The 16,390-nt window shown below is 41.6% G+C and overlaps 1 long non-coding RNA gene across 2 annotated transcripts in view; it reads right to left on the bottom strand.

The window, feature by feature from the left end:
* LOC131501559 (uncharacterized) overlaps positions 1-16,390 on the bottom strand; it is a 231,149-nt gene that overhangs the window by 125,617 nt on the left and 89,142 nt on the right. The window contains exons 1-4 of one of the 2 annotated variants that reach the window (XR_009256832.1): positions 12,367-12,645; positions 8,743-9,033; positions 6,297-6,336; positions 5,261-5,813 (exon numbers count right to left, since the gene is read on the bottom strand). This is a non-coding gene — a long non-coding RNA (uncharacterized LOC131501559). Of the gene's footprint in view, positions 1-5,260; positions 5,814-6,296; positions 6,337-8,742; positions 9,034-12,366; positions 12,646-16,390 lie in introns of those variants that run through there. The other variant, XR_009256831.1, reaches the window with a different exon arrangement.

The raw sequence follows: 16,390 nt of genomic DNA, 5'->3' as shown, positions 1-16,390 counted from the left end.
TACAACAACAGTAATAAGTACCATTTACTGAGCACTCACTACGTGCCAGGGATTGTACAGGATATTAAAACATTATAGCGACAACAACAAAAATGTATGTAGGACTTAAATACACCTCCCCACAAAAGTGAATGCACTGAAGCTTCATGGAGAAAAGCTCTTATAAAGACCATTTTAAAAGACCTGAATAGATTAAGACAAACACTAAGTTCACAAATAGGATAACTTAACATTGTAAGCATATTAATTTCCCCCCATCATTAAACCGTGGACTTAATGCAGTTCTATTCAAATGTCCAGCAGAGTTTTTTGAGGAATTTGAAAAACTGATTCTAAAACATATACAGAAATATAAAAGGCATGAATATGTAAAGTAATTTTGAAAAAAAAAACAGGAATAGTAGTAGGATTCATTTTACTGAATACTAAAACCTATTACTAAGTCACAGTAATTCTTTTTTAAGTGTGGTGTAGTCTTAGGAACAGATAAATAAATCAATGAAGCATCACAGAGATTCCAGAAACAGTCCTACATGTATAGGAGACTTGGCATTATACCCAATTGGGAAAGATTGAATTGTGTGGTAGATTTTGTTGGGAAAATTGATTCCCTGTATGGGAAAAATAAAATTGGATTCCTTCCTTCACACCTGAATGCAAAAGATAGTTTTCACTCTTATGTGGATCCTGAGAAACTTAACAGAAACCCATGGGGGAGGGGAAGGAAAAAAAAAAGAGGTTAGAGTGGGAGAGCATAAGAGACTCTTAAAAACTGAGAACAAACTGAGGGTTGATGGGGGTGGGAGGGAGGGGTGGGTGGTGATGGGTATTGAAGAGGGCACCTTTTGGGATGAGCACTGGGTGTGGTATGGAAACCAATTTGACAATAAATTTCATATAAAAAAAGAAGAAAATGGAGGAAATACCTTTGTGACTTTACAATTGTACAGATTTTAAAGCAAGATCTAAAAAGAGCCAGCTATAAGGGGAAAACGTGAAGTGTTCAACTGCATTAACACTGCGATTTCTGCCCAGAAAAGGACATAATCTACACACTGAACACTTCTGTGGACCATGAGATGTGTGCAATGTCTAAAACTTGGCTGGTGTTGAAATCTACAGAAACCTCTACAACACAGCAGGAAAAAATCAGGAAACCCAATAGAAAAAAGGGTAAAGTCTATGAAAAGAAAATTAATAGAAGAGGAAACACTAATGGCTAACAAGTATATGAAGAGATACTCAACTTCATTAGTAATCAGAGAAAAGCAAATTAAACCAACAATGATACCACTTTACATCCATCGTATTGGCAAAAATTACAAAGTCAGAGAACATCAAGGGCTAGGGAGAAGTGTAAACTAAGCAGCCATTCCAAGCAGCAATCTCTCAGTACTCAGGTTAATTAACTGTTCATCTATCCAACAATCCCCATGGGTGGGTATGTGCCTCAGAGAAACTCTTACACAAAACCACAAGGATGCATGCGTGAGACTGTTCACCATAGTTTTCCTTGTGACAGTAAAGACTTTGAAGGTGTTCTTTCATCACTAAGGGAATGGATAAGCAAATCATAGTCTATGCATATGTTGGCCCCCCAGGCCACAGTCAGAAGGTACTGAATTAGATTTACATACAACATGAGGAGATGTCAAAAATACAGTGTTGAGTGGGAAAAAGTGAGGTTTGAGGTAACCTTTAAACCCATAAGTGGGTTTTACCATTTATGTAAATTAGTCAAAGCCAACTCTATATATTTTATCAATTATATACATAATTGTAAATTAACATATGAAAGGAGAACTAGAGAAATCTCCATTCCATATGCTAGAAGAAACACTTGTGGTGTGGGAGGAGCAAAAGAAAGAATGGGAGAAGGAGGAGAACATAACAAAAGGAAAGAAAATCGTGGCGAACTCACTCTGACCAGCAAATCTGAATATATCTACTCTGTGTCCCTGAAGTACCTACCTTGCTCACCAAAAATGAGCACTGTCACATTTAATGCTCAGAATTGATGTCGGTCCTATTTTTGTTTTGTTTTTGTTTTTGTTTTTTTTAATTTTTTTTTCAACGCTTTTTTATTTATTTTTGGGACAGAGAGAGACAGAGCATGAACGGGGGAGGGGCAGAGAGAGAGGGAGACACAGAATCGGAAACAGGCTCCAGGCTCCGAGCCATCAGCCCAGAGCCTGACGCGGGGCTCGAACTCATGGACCGCGAGATCGTGACCTGGCTGAAGTCGGACACTTAACCGACTGCGCCACCCAGGCGCCCCAAGGTCCTATTTTTGTTTTAAAAACAGAGAAGGTAGGCAGCTTTTCCCAGGCCGTGGAGCAAATCAGTGGAAGGTCAGAGATCTGAAACAGGCCGCGTGCCTCCAGTTCCTCACACTTAGCATCACTGTCTACCACTCGTGTTCAGAGAACTTCAGTGAAGTTCCATGTAGTAGTGCGTAACAAAGTACGAGTCTATTAATTCCCTTGCAGCTGAGCTTTCTTAGTTTCTAAGATGTCCACTAATACAGGCTTATTTTTAGTGGACTAGTAACACCTGACCAAGCAAAACAACTTCAGCTCAACAATTTCACAGCTTCTCCTGAAAAACAAACCCTAAACAAAAACTGTTTCTTGCGGCCCGTCTTTCTGCATGATGCAGCAACTTGTACTGTAGACCATCTTTTCCCAAATAAGTTGCATAAGATTTTCAGTGCCAAGTGTACAGTTATATAAGAGTCAAAATCTATAGAAACTCAATATGCCATTTTGCTTCGCCGTAACAAAAGCTCCCAACAGCAAATTTGCTTTCTGAAATTATATTATAGCAAAAAAAACGCAGTCTTGAAAGTTCCAGAGAACCAAATACTGGTAGCCTTAGATAATGCCTGGCACATTGTCTGTGTTTGTTAAATGTTAAGTGGATGGGTAAAGGTGGGTGGAGGATGAATGGGTAGATGGATGTGTGTGTGGGGGGGGGGGGGTGGTGGGTGGATGGATGGATGGATGGATGGGTAGATGGATGAATGGCTAGATGGATGGGTGGTCGGTGGGTGGATGGATGGATGTGTGGGTGGCTGGGTGGGTGGAGGATGAATGGATAGATGGATGTGTGGGTGGGTGGGTGGATGGATGGATGGATGGATGTGTGGGTGGGTGGATGGATGGATGGATGAATGGCTAGATGGATGGGTGGTTGGTGGGTGGATGGATGGATCAGTGGATAGATGGATGGATGGGTGGGTGGATGGATGGATGGCTGGTGGGTAAGTGAGTAGGTAAATTATATGCATTCTTGACTTCATGGCTGGGATTTTTAGCTAATGACATAACCTACATGTTTCCATGAGTACATGAGGGTGACGACATATTTCACCCCCTCCCCCAAAATGTCCTTGAAACTTTTAGTGCTATTTCCAGCTGCTATTTTCTCTTAACTTTCATGAAACTCATTAATCTGCCAATGACTACTGCAAAAGTACAAGCAGCCTGGAGGATGACAGCAGTGTGACTTAGTTCAAAAGCCAGCCTACGGACCCTGAAGACTTTGGAAATTGTTCCTTGTTCTTTCTTCCCCTGCATTTTTTTTTTTTTTTTTTTTTGCCTAGTCTTGGTGTTGGGAGAAAAGAGAAGAAAACTCATCATTAGCTTAACAGAATGTCAGTGCTTTCAAACAGAGAGAGCTACATCAGACCCTGGGCTCAGCTCTCATGTTCTTAGATGCCCTGAGAAATGTGTTTCCTTGAGGTGCCCTTTAGAGCTGTCGGTTCCATCTAACAAAGTCCTAGTCTCTGCCTCTAAATATCTAACTTGCTGCCTCCCTCCACACATTGAGCTTGCCTGCCTGCCACTGCAGTGCCCCTTACACTGGGCAAAGTCACCAGAATTCCATTATGAAATACACCCATGATATAGACCGGGACTCAAGAGACCAGAGACAAAGAAGTGAAAAATTACAATTCGGATTCCTAAAACAATCATTTCAGTTTCCATAAAAGATTTCCCCACTGGAGCCATTTTCACTTGAGCTTTGTCCAGCACCATTAAGCAGTGTTCTGCCTGCTCACAAGTTATAAGGAGCTCAAGAGCAGATTCAGTAATATGCATGCAGCTCCCTTTCATAAAATGTCTGCACCGCTTTCTGCATGGTAATCCACCCCAATGGAGCCTTCATTAACCTATCTATATTGGATGAATGAACATCCCAAAGACCCCTCTCTTCAGCTTATAGAATATCTTTCTCAATTCTCAGTTGAAGCAGGACATTTCAGGATTATAGGATTATATTTTGTGAATGCTAGTTCCTGGCGTTGGGTAAGTCCCTTAACCATCCGAAGCCTAAATTTGCTCATGTGTAAAATGGAAAGAAAAATACTCGCCTTCCAGAGTTGTTGTGAAGATTTCTTCAGCCAGTCTATAGTTTTTGAGAACCTACTCCTCTAAGCAAGACTCTAGAGTGAGGGAGTACTGGGGTCCAAAGATAACACATGAGTGTTGAGAGGTCAGGGAGTTCACAGGTGAGAGAGAGACACAAGCCAATAACTACAACGTAGTAAGTGCTAGTGTAGGAAGTAAGAAAACTGGATTTGGAGTCATTCTGTCCTGGGTTGAAATCCTGTTTCCACCACTTCCTCATTGCATGACACTGGGAAACTACTTAAACTTTCCCAACCTCATCTTATCAATGGAGATAATGATACCTCTGTCCTGATTCTGTAAGGATTAAATTAGCTATACTGGTAAAACACCTAGCATAGTGTCAAGACCATAAAAAGTATTAAATAGAAGAATACATTAAGTGTTATGGGAAACTCACAAGATGGACTGAGCACACATGAATGTGCCAAGCACGGTGTCTGATATGCAAAAAGCACATTACAAACGTTAGCCTGTATCGCTGTCTACATCAACTCCCCCATTCAAATAAGGTGATTGCTTAATTTGAGCAAGACAAAGAAAGAACTAGAAATGGACCCAAGATCTTAGAGATGCAAGGCTGGGAGAAGATACAAGTGGCCAGCTGCCAGGAAATCTCATTCTGAATTCTCTAGGGCACAGATAAGCACAACTGCATTCACAAGGAACTACTGAGCCCCTGGGGTAGAGCAGGGGGAGGACAGGGCATAGCACAAATCCCATATCCACAGAGTATGAATATGGGACAACTATGAGTAATTCTAGCAATGACAATTCTTGGAAAGACAGGAGATATGCTGGGCCAAGGAGATATCTGATGAGCTGTGGCCTGGAGCAGGTGTACCTACCTGAAGACAGTCCATTATACAATGGTGACCACTGAGAACACGAGAGAAAATAGGGCTGATCTATTATTGTAGACACGGGTAATGCTGCTGTTGCACATGCTCTCCTACAGATGAGACTTTACTGAAAGTTATAAAACACAAGGGTTTAAGACTCTTTTGGAGGCAAGTGGCCAACAAAACGGACTTAAGCAAAAAATTAAAATTGATTAGCTTGCCTAATTGATGAGTAAAACTTCAGGCATAATTAGACTCAAGAATTCAAGTGATCTCATCAGGAATCTGTCTTCCTCCACTTCTTGGCTGTCTTTCTCTGTCCTGTCTTCCTTCGAGAGTACTCTTCCCATGGAGAGGGAAGATAACCATAAGCAGGTTTATATCTCGTTCTTTAACGAATTCCAATCAAGAAAGTTCTCATTTCCGGTAGTCGTAGTACAAGTCCCAGGATTCTCACTGGCTCTGATTGGTCCACCTTGAGCAAGGATGTTTTGATTGGCCAGGTCTGGGTCATACGCCTCTCCTCGCAGTAGGAATAGAGCTAGCCTATGTGAACCACCTGCCCTCAAAGGAAAATTGAGATGTTATTACTCTAAGGGTCACAAATTTGTGAACAGGTAAAAACTCCAGATATTGACTACATTTTCCTGCTGTTCTTTTTCTAGGCATCCATAGAACATCTGCAAATATAGGCAGAAGTTAACCAATCTCCTAAGATGTCAGCGGGGGAAAATAGAGGAACAGACTCAGAAATGTCATCACGGCAGTTAATTGTGTGAAATTTATCACCCCGATTGATCACACAGCATTTAGCTTTAAGAACACCAAGCCTCCAAATTGCTGGGGTTTTTTTTTTTGTTTTGTTTTGTTTTTACGACTGTGAGGCAAGGTTTACCAAAACTAGCAGATATGACTGTGACTTACAAAATGAGAAAAGTAAACAAGAAACACAATTTGATATGATTTAATAAAAGATTTGTTTCCACCACTTCTCCTGGGAACCTCAGCACATTTTCTTTTTAGAGACAGTTATTATCTCTACCTTTATTGAACAAAGGCATCGGAACCCAGCTGGTGAAGATCTGTAAAGAAAATCATTCTTTTATTAATAAGGCTGTTATTAGCAAGGGAAAAAAATCCATGTTTGGGGGTTTGCACTGAAGTTACAGGCCATTTCAAAGAAATACGGCTGACTACCACCAACATTATTTCAGGCAATTTCATGATCAAATGTCCTATTAGGTTGTTTAAAATTTTTATAGAGACTGTAAATCAGAACTATTTTCTATTTGCCCTAAATATTTAGGTGCAACAGGGAAAGCAGATCAAATTAAAGGGTATTGTGCACATTTTTTACTGGGATCTCCCAGGAATATAAATCATTCCACTTGCAGTCTGGAGTTCCTGGGTAAACATGTTGGTGAGAACAACATTCGATGCTCCTCCAGTGCTCTCATTAAAAGGATGATCTAGGGGCGCCTGGGTGGCGCAGTCGGTTAAGCGTCCGACTTCAGCCAGGTCACGATCTCGCGGTCCGTGAGTTCGAGCCCCGCGTCAGGCTCTGGGCTGATGGCTCAGAGCCTGGAGCCTGTTTCCGATTCTGTGTCTCCCTCTCTCTCTGCCCCTCCCCCGTTCATGCTCTGTCTCTCTCTGTCCCAAAAATAAATAGAAAACGTTGAAAAAAAAAATTTTTTTTAAATAAAAATAAAAGGATGATCTGGACATTAAAACAATAAAAAATAAAAAATAAATGGGGCATCTGGGTGGCTCAGTCGGTTAAGCGTCACCTTTGGCTCAGGTCATGATCTCACGGTCCGTGAGTTCGAGCCCCGCATAGGGCTCTGGGCTGACAGCTCAGAGCCTGGAGCCTGCTTCGGTTTCTGGGTCTCCCTCTCTCTCTGCCCTTCCCCTGCTCCCGCTCTGTCTTTCTCTGTCTCAAAAATAAAACATTAAAAAGATTTTTTTAAATAAATAAATAAATAAATGGATGATCTGGGTAACAACAGCAGTACCAGGTTCTTCCCCATCTTCATTTTTTTTTTTTTTTTTGTCAAGATTCAAAGGATACTACTCAAACTCTCCCCAGAGATCCTAGAGGAATAAGTTTTGAACTACTTTATTCCATTGGCTCAGCACTGAACAATACCACGGGACAAGAATCAGAGGAAGACAGGGGGGACAGACAGAGATCTGTAGACATGCTGGAAGAAATCATTCTTTCTTTTTAGAAATAGAGAGTCAATATCCATCAAATGTTAAGTTGCATATCCCTTGATCTAGCAATTTCTGCTTAGAGATTTAACCTACTGATGTACTCACACATGTGCATAAAGATAGATGTTCCAGGGTACTTAATGCAGCTTTGGTTATGGTAGCAAAAGATTGGACATAATCCAAATGTCTTTCAATATGGCTCTGATTAAATAAATTACAGCACAGCCTCACAGCGGAAAACAATGTAGCCATTAAACACAATGAAATGGGCCTCGCTGAACTGAAATGGCACCACCTCTAAGATACATTGTTAAACAGAAGAGAAGAAGGGAGATACAGAGGAACAAGTGTAGTGGAATGCCATTTTGTATTAAAAACATTTTTTTTAACGTTTATTCATTTTTGAGAGATGGAGAGAGACAGAGCATGCACGAGAGACAGGCAGAGAGAGACAGGCAGACACAGAATCGGAAGCAGGCTCCAGGCTCTGAGCTGTCAGCACAGAGCCCGACGCGGGGCTCGAACCCATGAACGGTGATATCATGACTTGGGCCGAAGTTGGACGTTTAACCAACTGAGCCACCCAGGCGCCCACATTTTGTATTTTTTTTTAATGTAAGAAAATATTTGGTTCTGTATGTTAACTCAACCAGAATTAAAATAAAAACTTAACACTAAAAAAACCAAAATATTTGTTTGTGCACACACAGAATATCTCTGAAAAGAAACCTAGGATTTGCCTCTTGAGAAGGGCCACCCTTATGTTCACTGTTATATCTTTCAGTACTCCTTTTTGAAGTTTTTACCATGTATGCATATGTAATTTTTTAAGTAAGAATTTAGACAAGGGGCGTTCAGTTGGTTAAGCATCTGACTTTGACTCAGGTCATGATCTCATTGCTCGTGGGTTCAAGGCCCGCATCGGGTTCTTGCTGACAGCTTGCAGCTCGAGCCTGGAGTCTGCTTCAGATTCTGTCTCTGTCTCTCTGCCCTCCCCTGCTCAAGGTCTGTCTGTCTGTCTCTCTTTCTCTCTCAAATATAAATAAACTTTAAAAAAATTATTTTTAAATTTAGACAAAAAGGATAATGGTGCTTTGCAATAAATCTAACAGGAAATAGAAAAGATTTCTTGAAAAAAATTAGCAAAATACTCAGACATACATGAGATTTCTGAAAAAATGGAGAAGTACCTCACTTCCTTGAATACTATGAAAGACTGACTTACTGTTTCCAACCTTTTACTCCTTGCATTACAGAATTAAACATCCTTGTACCTTTGACATTTTCTCACTGTGGGTAGAGTATTCTTTCTGACCCGTGGTTGTCAGTCTTGGTCATGTGACCTGCTATGGCCAGTAGTGTGAGTAGATGCAATGGAAGCAGAGGCTTTAAATGTGCCTCTGTGACTCTGCTTGATCTCTTGAACTTCTGCCATCGACCGTGAGAAGATCAAACCTTGCGTAGCCAATGGTCCCAGGATGAGGAGATACATACAACAGACCTGGGCCTGGAATCAAGCCAGCTGATCCAGCAGAGCCCCGCAGAATCACAGCCTAGATGCAGACCTGTGAGAAAAATCATTTTCGTGGTAAGCAAAGATGTGTGTGTGTGGGGGGGGGGGGGGGTGTATGTTACACAGTTTTATCACAGCCACATCTGACTGATACAGATGGGAAGACTAAATTACTTGCTTTGGCGCTCTCCCACCTCCTCTAGGAAATTGTTCCCGATTAACCCTACCACCACACAAGACTGTGATCTCTTCACAGCCACAGACAGATCCTTCACGACAGAAACTGTGTGTTATCACTCCCTGTGTCCCTAGATGTCTGCACAATGCCTGGCACAGGATTCTAAAACTTAAAAAAAAAAAAAAATCTTTCTCTGACCAACCTCTCTAAAGTACTTGCCTGCATCCAACAGTTAGTCAGCATCATATCACACAGACCATTAATCACAATCTGTAATCATCCTATTATTTTGTTATCTTGTCTCTCTCACTGGAACATTAACTCCCCGGAGGAAATGAATCAGTGAATTCCTTACTGTGATTTTTATAAGGCTTCAGACATCTGTTGTGCCACATTCTCCAAATTTCTTAGCCTACCCTTCAAGGCCTTGCAAAAGCTGGCCCCAAACTGTTCCCAGCCCTATCACCCAGTGTTTCCCTTAAGAAATACCGGGGCACCTGGGTGGCGCAGTCGGTTAAGCGTCCGACTTCAGCCAGGTCACGATCTCGCGGTCCGTGAGTTCGAGCCCCGCGTCAGGCTCTGGGCTGATAGCTCGGAGCCTGGAGGCTGTTTCCGATTCTGTGTCTCCCTCTCTGTCTGCCCCTCCCCCGTTCATGCTCTGTCTCTCTCTGTCCCAAAAATAAATTAAAAACGTTGAAAAAAAAAATTAAAAAAAAAAAAAAAAGAAATACCATGCAGCCTTTTCACCACCCACACTTTTTCTTCTTCTGAAACATTATCCAAGATATTCCCTCTACAAATTCCCTCTGGTATGAGTATGCTTTCCTACCATTCCTGCTTATCTAAATCCCGACCATTGGTATTATTTGGGATTAGGTTCAGCTATGATTTCACCGTAAAACTCAAAACACCAGTGGCCTAAAAAAGGCAAAAGTTTATCCCTTTTGCTTAATAAATTTAGAAGTAGTCAGAATAGGATTAGAAAGGCAATCTATGGCTTCAGAGGAACAGGATCCTCCTAAGTTATTGTTCTGCACTGGGTTCCTTCCATTCCTAAACTCCCTTCCTGACCCAGAATGGCTGCTGGAGCTCCAGCTATTACATTCTCATTCTCATCATTAGGGAGCAAGAAATATGGAAGAAAAGCATGCTTCCTCCCTATAAAGAAATCTGCTCCCCAGCCCAGGAATCATACACAACACAGTCACTTACATGTCGCCCAACAAAACCTAGTTATGCAGACACACCTAGCTGCATGGGAAATTGTATTAACTAGTTTGATACATCACAAACCACCAAGTCCTAACACAGTAGCTTAAAACAATAAGCATTTACCCACCACATGATTCTATGCGTTGGTAATTTGGGCTCAGTTCAGCTAGGCGGTTTTTGTGGCCTTGGGTGAGTACTCATGTGCCTGTAGTTAGCTGTCTGGTTGGCTGGTCTAGGATGAATGACCTCAGCTAGGAAAGTTTGTCCCTGCTCCAAACAGGCTCCTATCGTCCAGAAGGCTAACTCTGGCTTGGTCACATGATGGTCAGGCAGGATTCCACAAGGGTGAGTGGAGGTATGCAAGGCCTCTGGAGGCCTAGGCTTGGGATTAGCCCAATGTCACTTCCATTGCATTGTACTGAACAAAGCAAATCACAAGTCTGGCTTGGATTCAAGAATGGGGAAAGACTCCATCACTAAACAGGAGGTGCTACCAAGTCACCCTGCGAAAGGATGTGCGTACAGGAAGGGAAATAATCGTGGCAAGTGTTGCAAGCAAGATTCCAAAGAAGTATTATCTTTCTTGGGGGTGAGGGGGATGAGCCGGCTAAAAATTAGGTATTCTGTTACGGAAGTAGAGAGGAATGGATATTGGGGAACAGCCTGCATTCTCTATGACACCAACTTTCAAAGCCCAGTTCTAAATGCACTTCCTCCTCCTGGAAGCCTTCCTTGAACCACTGAGCTAGAATTCTGGCCACAAAAGACTATCACCTGTAAGTTTTATGACTCTCTCATAACTACTCATGGAGAGATGTTGGCCCGTGAGTATCTGTGGAGAGTGATAGGAGGTAAGCCCTTACCTGTCCTCTGAAGCCACCATGAGCTTGGACACCATCTTTGCTGAGATCCTAACATTTCTGTTGAAACAAGTACCTTTATTATTTGAAAGTAACAAATCTTTTGTTTAAATGGCAGGAGAATAAATTTGTTACTCTTGTTTTCAGCACACCCACAAGAGGAACAAAGAATCCACATGACCCAACGATAACAGGTCAAATACTAAAATCTAGAAGGAATCCCTTAGCACCCAGAACATAAATAGATATACACACTCCTCATCAGAAAGGGTGTTGGAACTAGTCCATGGATACGTTAGCATTTTCTTTCTCCCTCTCTAATTCTTTTTCCTCTCTTGATGACTGGAATATAAATCAGTAGCCTAGAGTCCTTCTGGTTAACAAGGTTCTCATTTGGGAGGTTGCAGCCTAGGAGGCTATTAAAAAGAGAAAGAAAAGCTTCTTCTATAAACATTTCCTGCCAGCTGCTGAGGGCTGGAGAGGAGGGGAGGGCACCAGGGTGACAGCACAGAACAGGACCATTAGGGGAAGAAAGTCTGAAAAGCAGAGTAAGAAATCTTGGTCCAAGTCTCTGGCAGATGATCCATGAATAGAAGTCTAACACACAAAGAGAACCACCATCCCCCCCCCCCCACCAGGCAAGACAGACAAGAGGAAAAGAGCCTTCTACCGATCCAAATGGGCCACCACTGTCCAAAGCACAGCAGAAATCCCTGCAGGTGCCTGCAGAATGTCTTAGAGTAAAATACTTAGGCTTTAGAAGCTGGAGGAGGGGTGGCCTCATGCCTCAGCATCCTCCAGCAACTCCTACAATAATGATAATAAGAACCTGCATTTGTTGGGTTATCATTGCGTGCCGGCACCGCAATGAGTATCTTACGTGCATTAATTATCTCCACCAACCTTCGCCACAATGCCACCATGCTGGAGCTCCTATTCTTGCCGTTTTATCCACAGGCCTGGTGACGCTCATAATTTGCCCAAGGTCATTTGTTTAAGGAGTGGAAGAGCCACGGTTCGATACCAGTTTCTCTGACTGCACAGGCCGTACTCTTGGACCTCTGCACCATCCTGCCCTTTTATACCGTGACGGAGTGAAAGAGGATGTGCCAGATACTAACAGAGAATTATCTACCTCCAAGATGACCCAGGGGAGGAAAATGCTGGTAGAGACAGTCTTTTTCATTGAAGAAGTCCTCAACTTTGAGAAAAGACATCTGAAAATGCACAAATAAGAATTAGGCAACAACAACAGTGGTAATAAATGGACTAATTATATTGTACCAGGCACTGTGCTATTTTATGGACAGTATCACTTCATCTTTAGCCATAAAAAAATTGATGCTCCCATTTTAGGGATGAGAAAACAGAGGCACAGAGAAGTCACATGGCCAGGATCTCACACCCAAGGACCAGCAGAGCTAGAATTCAAAGGCAAGTCTGAGGCCAAAGAGCAAGCTCATTTCCAGCCCCAAGGTGTCTCCCCAAGCAAGTGGGCGATTCAGTCATTTGCTGCTTCATTTTATCCTTCAAATATACATTAATATTCCCTGCATTTAGACACTGTTTTAATTCCTGATATGGGAAAGGAGCCTAGAAAGAAAACCTTCCTGTTTCCATCTGACTAAAAAAGAACAATCGCTGAGATGAAGAAGGAGTAAGGAAGGCAGACAGTTCTCTGGAGGGGGAAGATGAAAAGTTCCTGAGATCCCAACATACGTAGTCCGCCCTGACATCCTTGATCAGGAAAAGCAGCTGGAGGATGGCTGACCCGGCAGTGGTTGAGGTGGGAGCTGGGACAGGGTTGGTCGGGGAGAATCCAGGGAAGAAGGGGCAAGAATGGAGTAAGGAGAAGGTTGGGGTAAGGTAAGGTAAGGATCGTTTGTGGATGGCTGGGAGATGCTGGTCTCCAAGGCAGCAGGATGTGTCATGGTCACAGTCAGTGTCACTAGAGTCACTGCCTGGATTCAAACCCAGCTCCTTTCTGTACTAGCTCTAGTTATCTTACAGTCCTTTCTCCCCTAAAGTAAGTAAGTAAGTGCCTGACAAGTACCTGACCCCATATCTACTACCTGGTGATTACTACTGTAACGTATCTCCAGGGCTCTGCTAAACCTGTGATTGAAACCAGGAAGGGTGAAGTCTATGGTAGCAATAGGAATAATTAACAACAGTAACTTAATTTTGTCAGTATTAGTTATCTCCGCTGTGTAACAAATGACCCCAAACTTAGTAACTTAGTAATTATCTCACAGTTTATATTGCTCAGTTTAGCTTATCTGGGTGTCTCTGACTCAAGATTTCTCCTGAGATTGCAATTAAGCCATCAAACATCACAGTCTCATTTGAGGATTCAACTGGGGCAATCTCCTTCCCAAGCTTATTTCTGTGGTTACTGGCAGGCCTTGACCCCTTACCACATGGACCTCACCACAGGACTGATTCATGATATGATAGCTGGCTTCCCTAGAAAGCCATCCTAGAACTAACACCTAAGACAGAAGTAGGTTTTTTTTATAACCTAATCGCAGAAGTGATAGCCCATTACTTCTGCCATATTCAATTCATTAGAAGTCTAGCCCACCCCAAAAGAGAGGATATTATACAAAAACATGAATACCAGGAGGTGAGGATAACTGGGGGCCACTGCCTGGGATGCCTGCCACATGTGTATTCAATAAGACCACAGAAACCTTCAGTCATCCTATCACCTAATCTCCCAACATGAGACCTGCTTTCTCACTGAAAATCATGGTGTAGATTGAGTTCTCCATCGTTCCCAAGAATATGCAATTAAGGTGGAAAAGTGGTTTTCAACCTTTTTGGTGACATAAACCTTTCCCCAAATAAAATCTTTCTCAATATGTGGATGGATAAACATACTGTCTAATATTATAATGTATATGGTATATTATAACATGCTGTTTATATAAAACGGAATACTACTCAGTCCAAATTTTAAAACAGAAAAGAACTACTGATACACACAACACACATGAATGGCCAAACCATTATTCTGAGAAGAATCCTTTTTTTTTTCAATATATGAAATTTATTGTCAAATTGGTTTCCATACAACACTCAGTGCTCATCCCAAAAGGTGCCCTCCTCAATACCCATCTCCCACCCTCCCCTCCCTCCCACCCCCCTTCAACCCTCAGTTTGTTATTCTGAGAAGAATCCTACCACAGAAGTACATCCTGTATGACTGCATTTATAGGAAACTCTAGGAAAGAAAATATATTGTAATAGAAGTAGATCAGCATTTGCCTGGGACCAGGGCTGGGAATTAATGATTAACTGGGAAGAGAAGCAAGAGAATCTTTGGGGTGACAGAAATGTTCTATATCCTGATTGTTGAATCTCAATGAACTATACACTTAAAATGGGTGCATTTTAATGATCATAAATTACATCTCAGGAGAACTGCTCTGATCACAACAAGGATATGTGTCTATGCTATTATAAATAAATAAAAGGCCTTGGGATAGATCAGTGAGGATAGTGTGTGTCAATCCACAGAATAGAATTAATCTAGTTGTGGGCACTCACTCTCCAAATAAAGTATGAAGAAAATTTGGAGTAGTCTTTCAATGTGGTACTGTGTAAAACCCCTATACACACACACCCCTTTTACCTGCAGTAGAAATCTACCCCAGTCCTTAAATTCTGGAGTAATCTATGATGTGCAAAGGAAAGCCTGGTTTTATAAAGAAATACTTTTCTTCTTTCCTTTTCTTTTTCTCTTCCTTTTTTTTCTTTCTCTGTCAGTTTTTCTCCCTTTATTTATCCCCCCCCTCTTCTCTTACATCAAATCAGACCCTAGTTACTGTTCTGCAGCTTTTCTCCCAATTTGTGCCTCTTGGACACCTATACAGGTACACCTTATTCTTTTTAATGGCTACATTGTGTTCTGTTGTATGATATCCTAATATGCATTTAGCTAGTACTCTATTGGTAAAAATTTACATTCCTTCCAGTTGGGTTTTTTTTTTCTTTTAAACTATTGTATTGTCAGGATTATTTGGGACAAGAAGAAATGTCCCCCACTGGCAAAGAAATGCCACTTACCATCAGGAAAGGCCAGCATCTGACCCAATTCATGTAATATCCAGGATATTACCCATTCTGGGCAGGGCCATATTGTAGCCATCATGGAGATGGCCAGGATCCATGGAGGTAGAAGCATCCTATCTGGCCCTCCCCAGATCAACCCCCAACATCCACACAGAAGCCCAAGAAGTGAGAACCCAGCAAACAACCTAAACATCTTCTAAAAGTTGTGAAAAGATACAGTGCATTTGAGCTGTTATTAACACCTGATGATACTCATCGAAACCAGACTAATTATCAACAAGCAGCAGGTTCCTTTCACACTCTAAATGTACCAGCTCCATGCAGAAGTGATGGCTAAATTAACCCCACAGAGGCAGCCAGTGGCCTGCTCCTTTCATCTTGCTCAATGTTTAGACTAATTAGTTCTTTCTTCATCAGCTGCTAAGGATAAATAAATGACCAGACAATACATCTTCTTCTACTTGATTGTAAGCTTTTCTGTAGAATATGATGCTAATAATAATGGTCATCTCATATTCAACCATTTACTCTACGTTGTATATTTTACACAGATGATTCCATTGAATTGTATTAATATAATATGGAAGCAGGCACAAAGAACGTAAAGTAGGTGCCCAATGTCATGAAGGTAGCATGGGTGTGCAAGGGACCGTCTGCTCCAAAGCCCCAGCCTTAGAGTAAGATGCAATTGACCTGACCACCAGGAGGACAAAATGATATATAAAGACTTCACTACTGAGATGCCCTAAGACTATGTGTATGTTCCGATGATCAAGCATACTGTTTACCACACAGTAGGTACTCAATAAAATTTGTCACGTGAATGCAGTATAACCCCATTTTTTTCACAAAATATCAAATAAAAAAAAAAAAAGCCTGGAAGGACACCAAATAGAGCAGATTATGAAGAGGTTTTTATGCACAATAAGCTTATGGGTAATTTTATAAGTTTTACCTCACATATCTGTGTTTTTTAATTTTTTTCTCTAATAAGTATGTACTGGTTGTTGAATTAAAGCCAAATTATATGGAAGCAGCCCAAGTGTCCATGGATAGATGAATGTATAAAGAACATGTGGTAT

Source organism: Neofelis nebulosa, chromosome 18 (genome assembly GCF_028018385.1).
Source record: "Neofelis nebulosa isolate mNeoNeb1 chromosome 18, mNeoNeb1.pri, whole genome shotgun sequence".
Classification (NCBI taxonomy): domain Eukaryota; kingdom Metazoa; phylum Chordata; class Mammalia; order Carnivora; family Felidae; genus Neofelis; species Neofelis nebulosa.
Note: the sequence above shows the minus strand (reverse complement) of the source record. Positions and strands in the feature narration are given on the sequence as shown.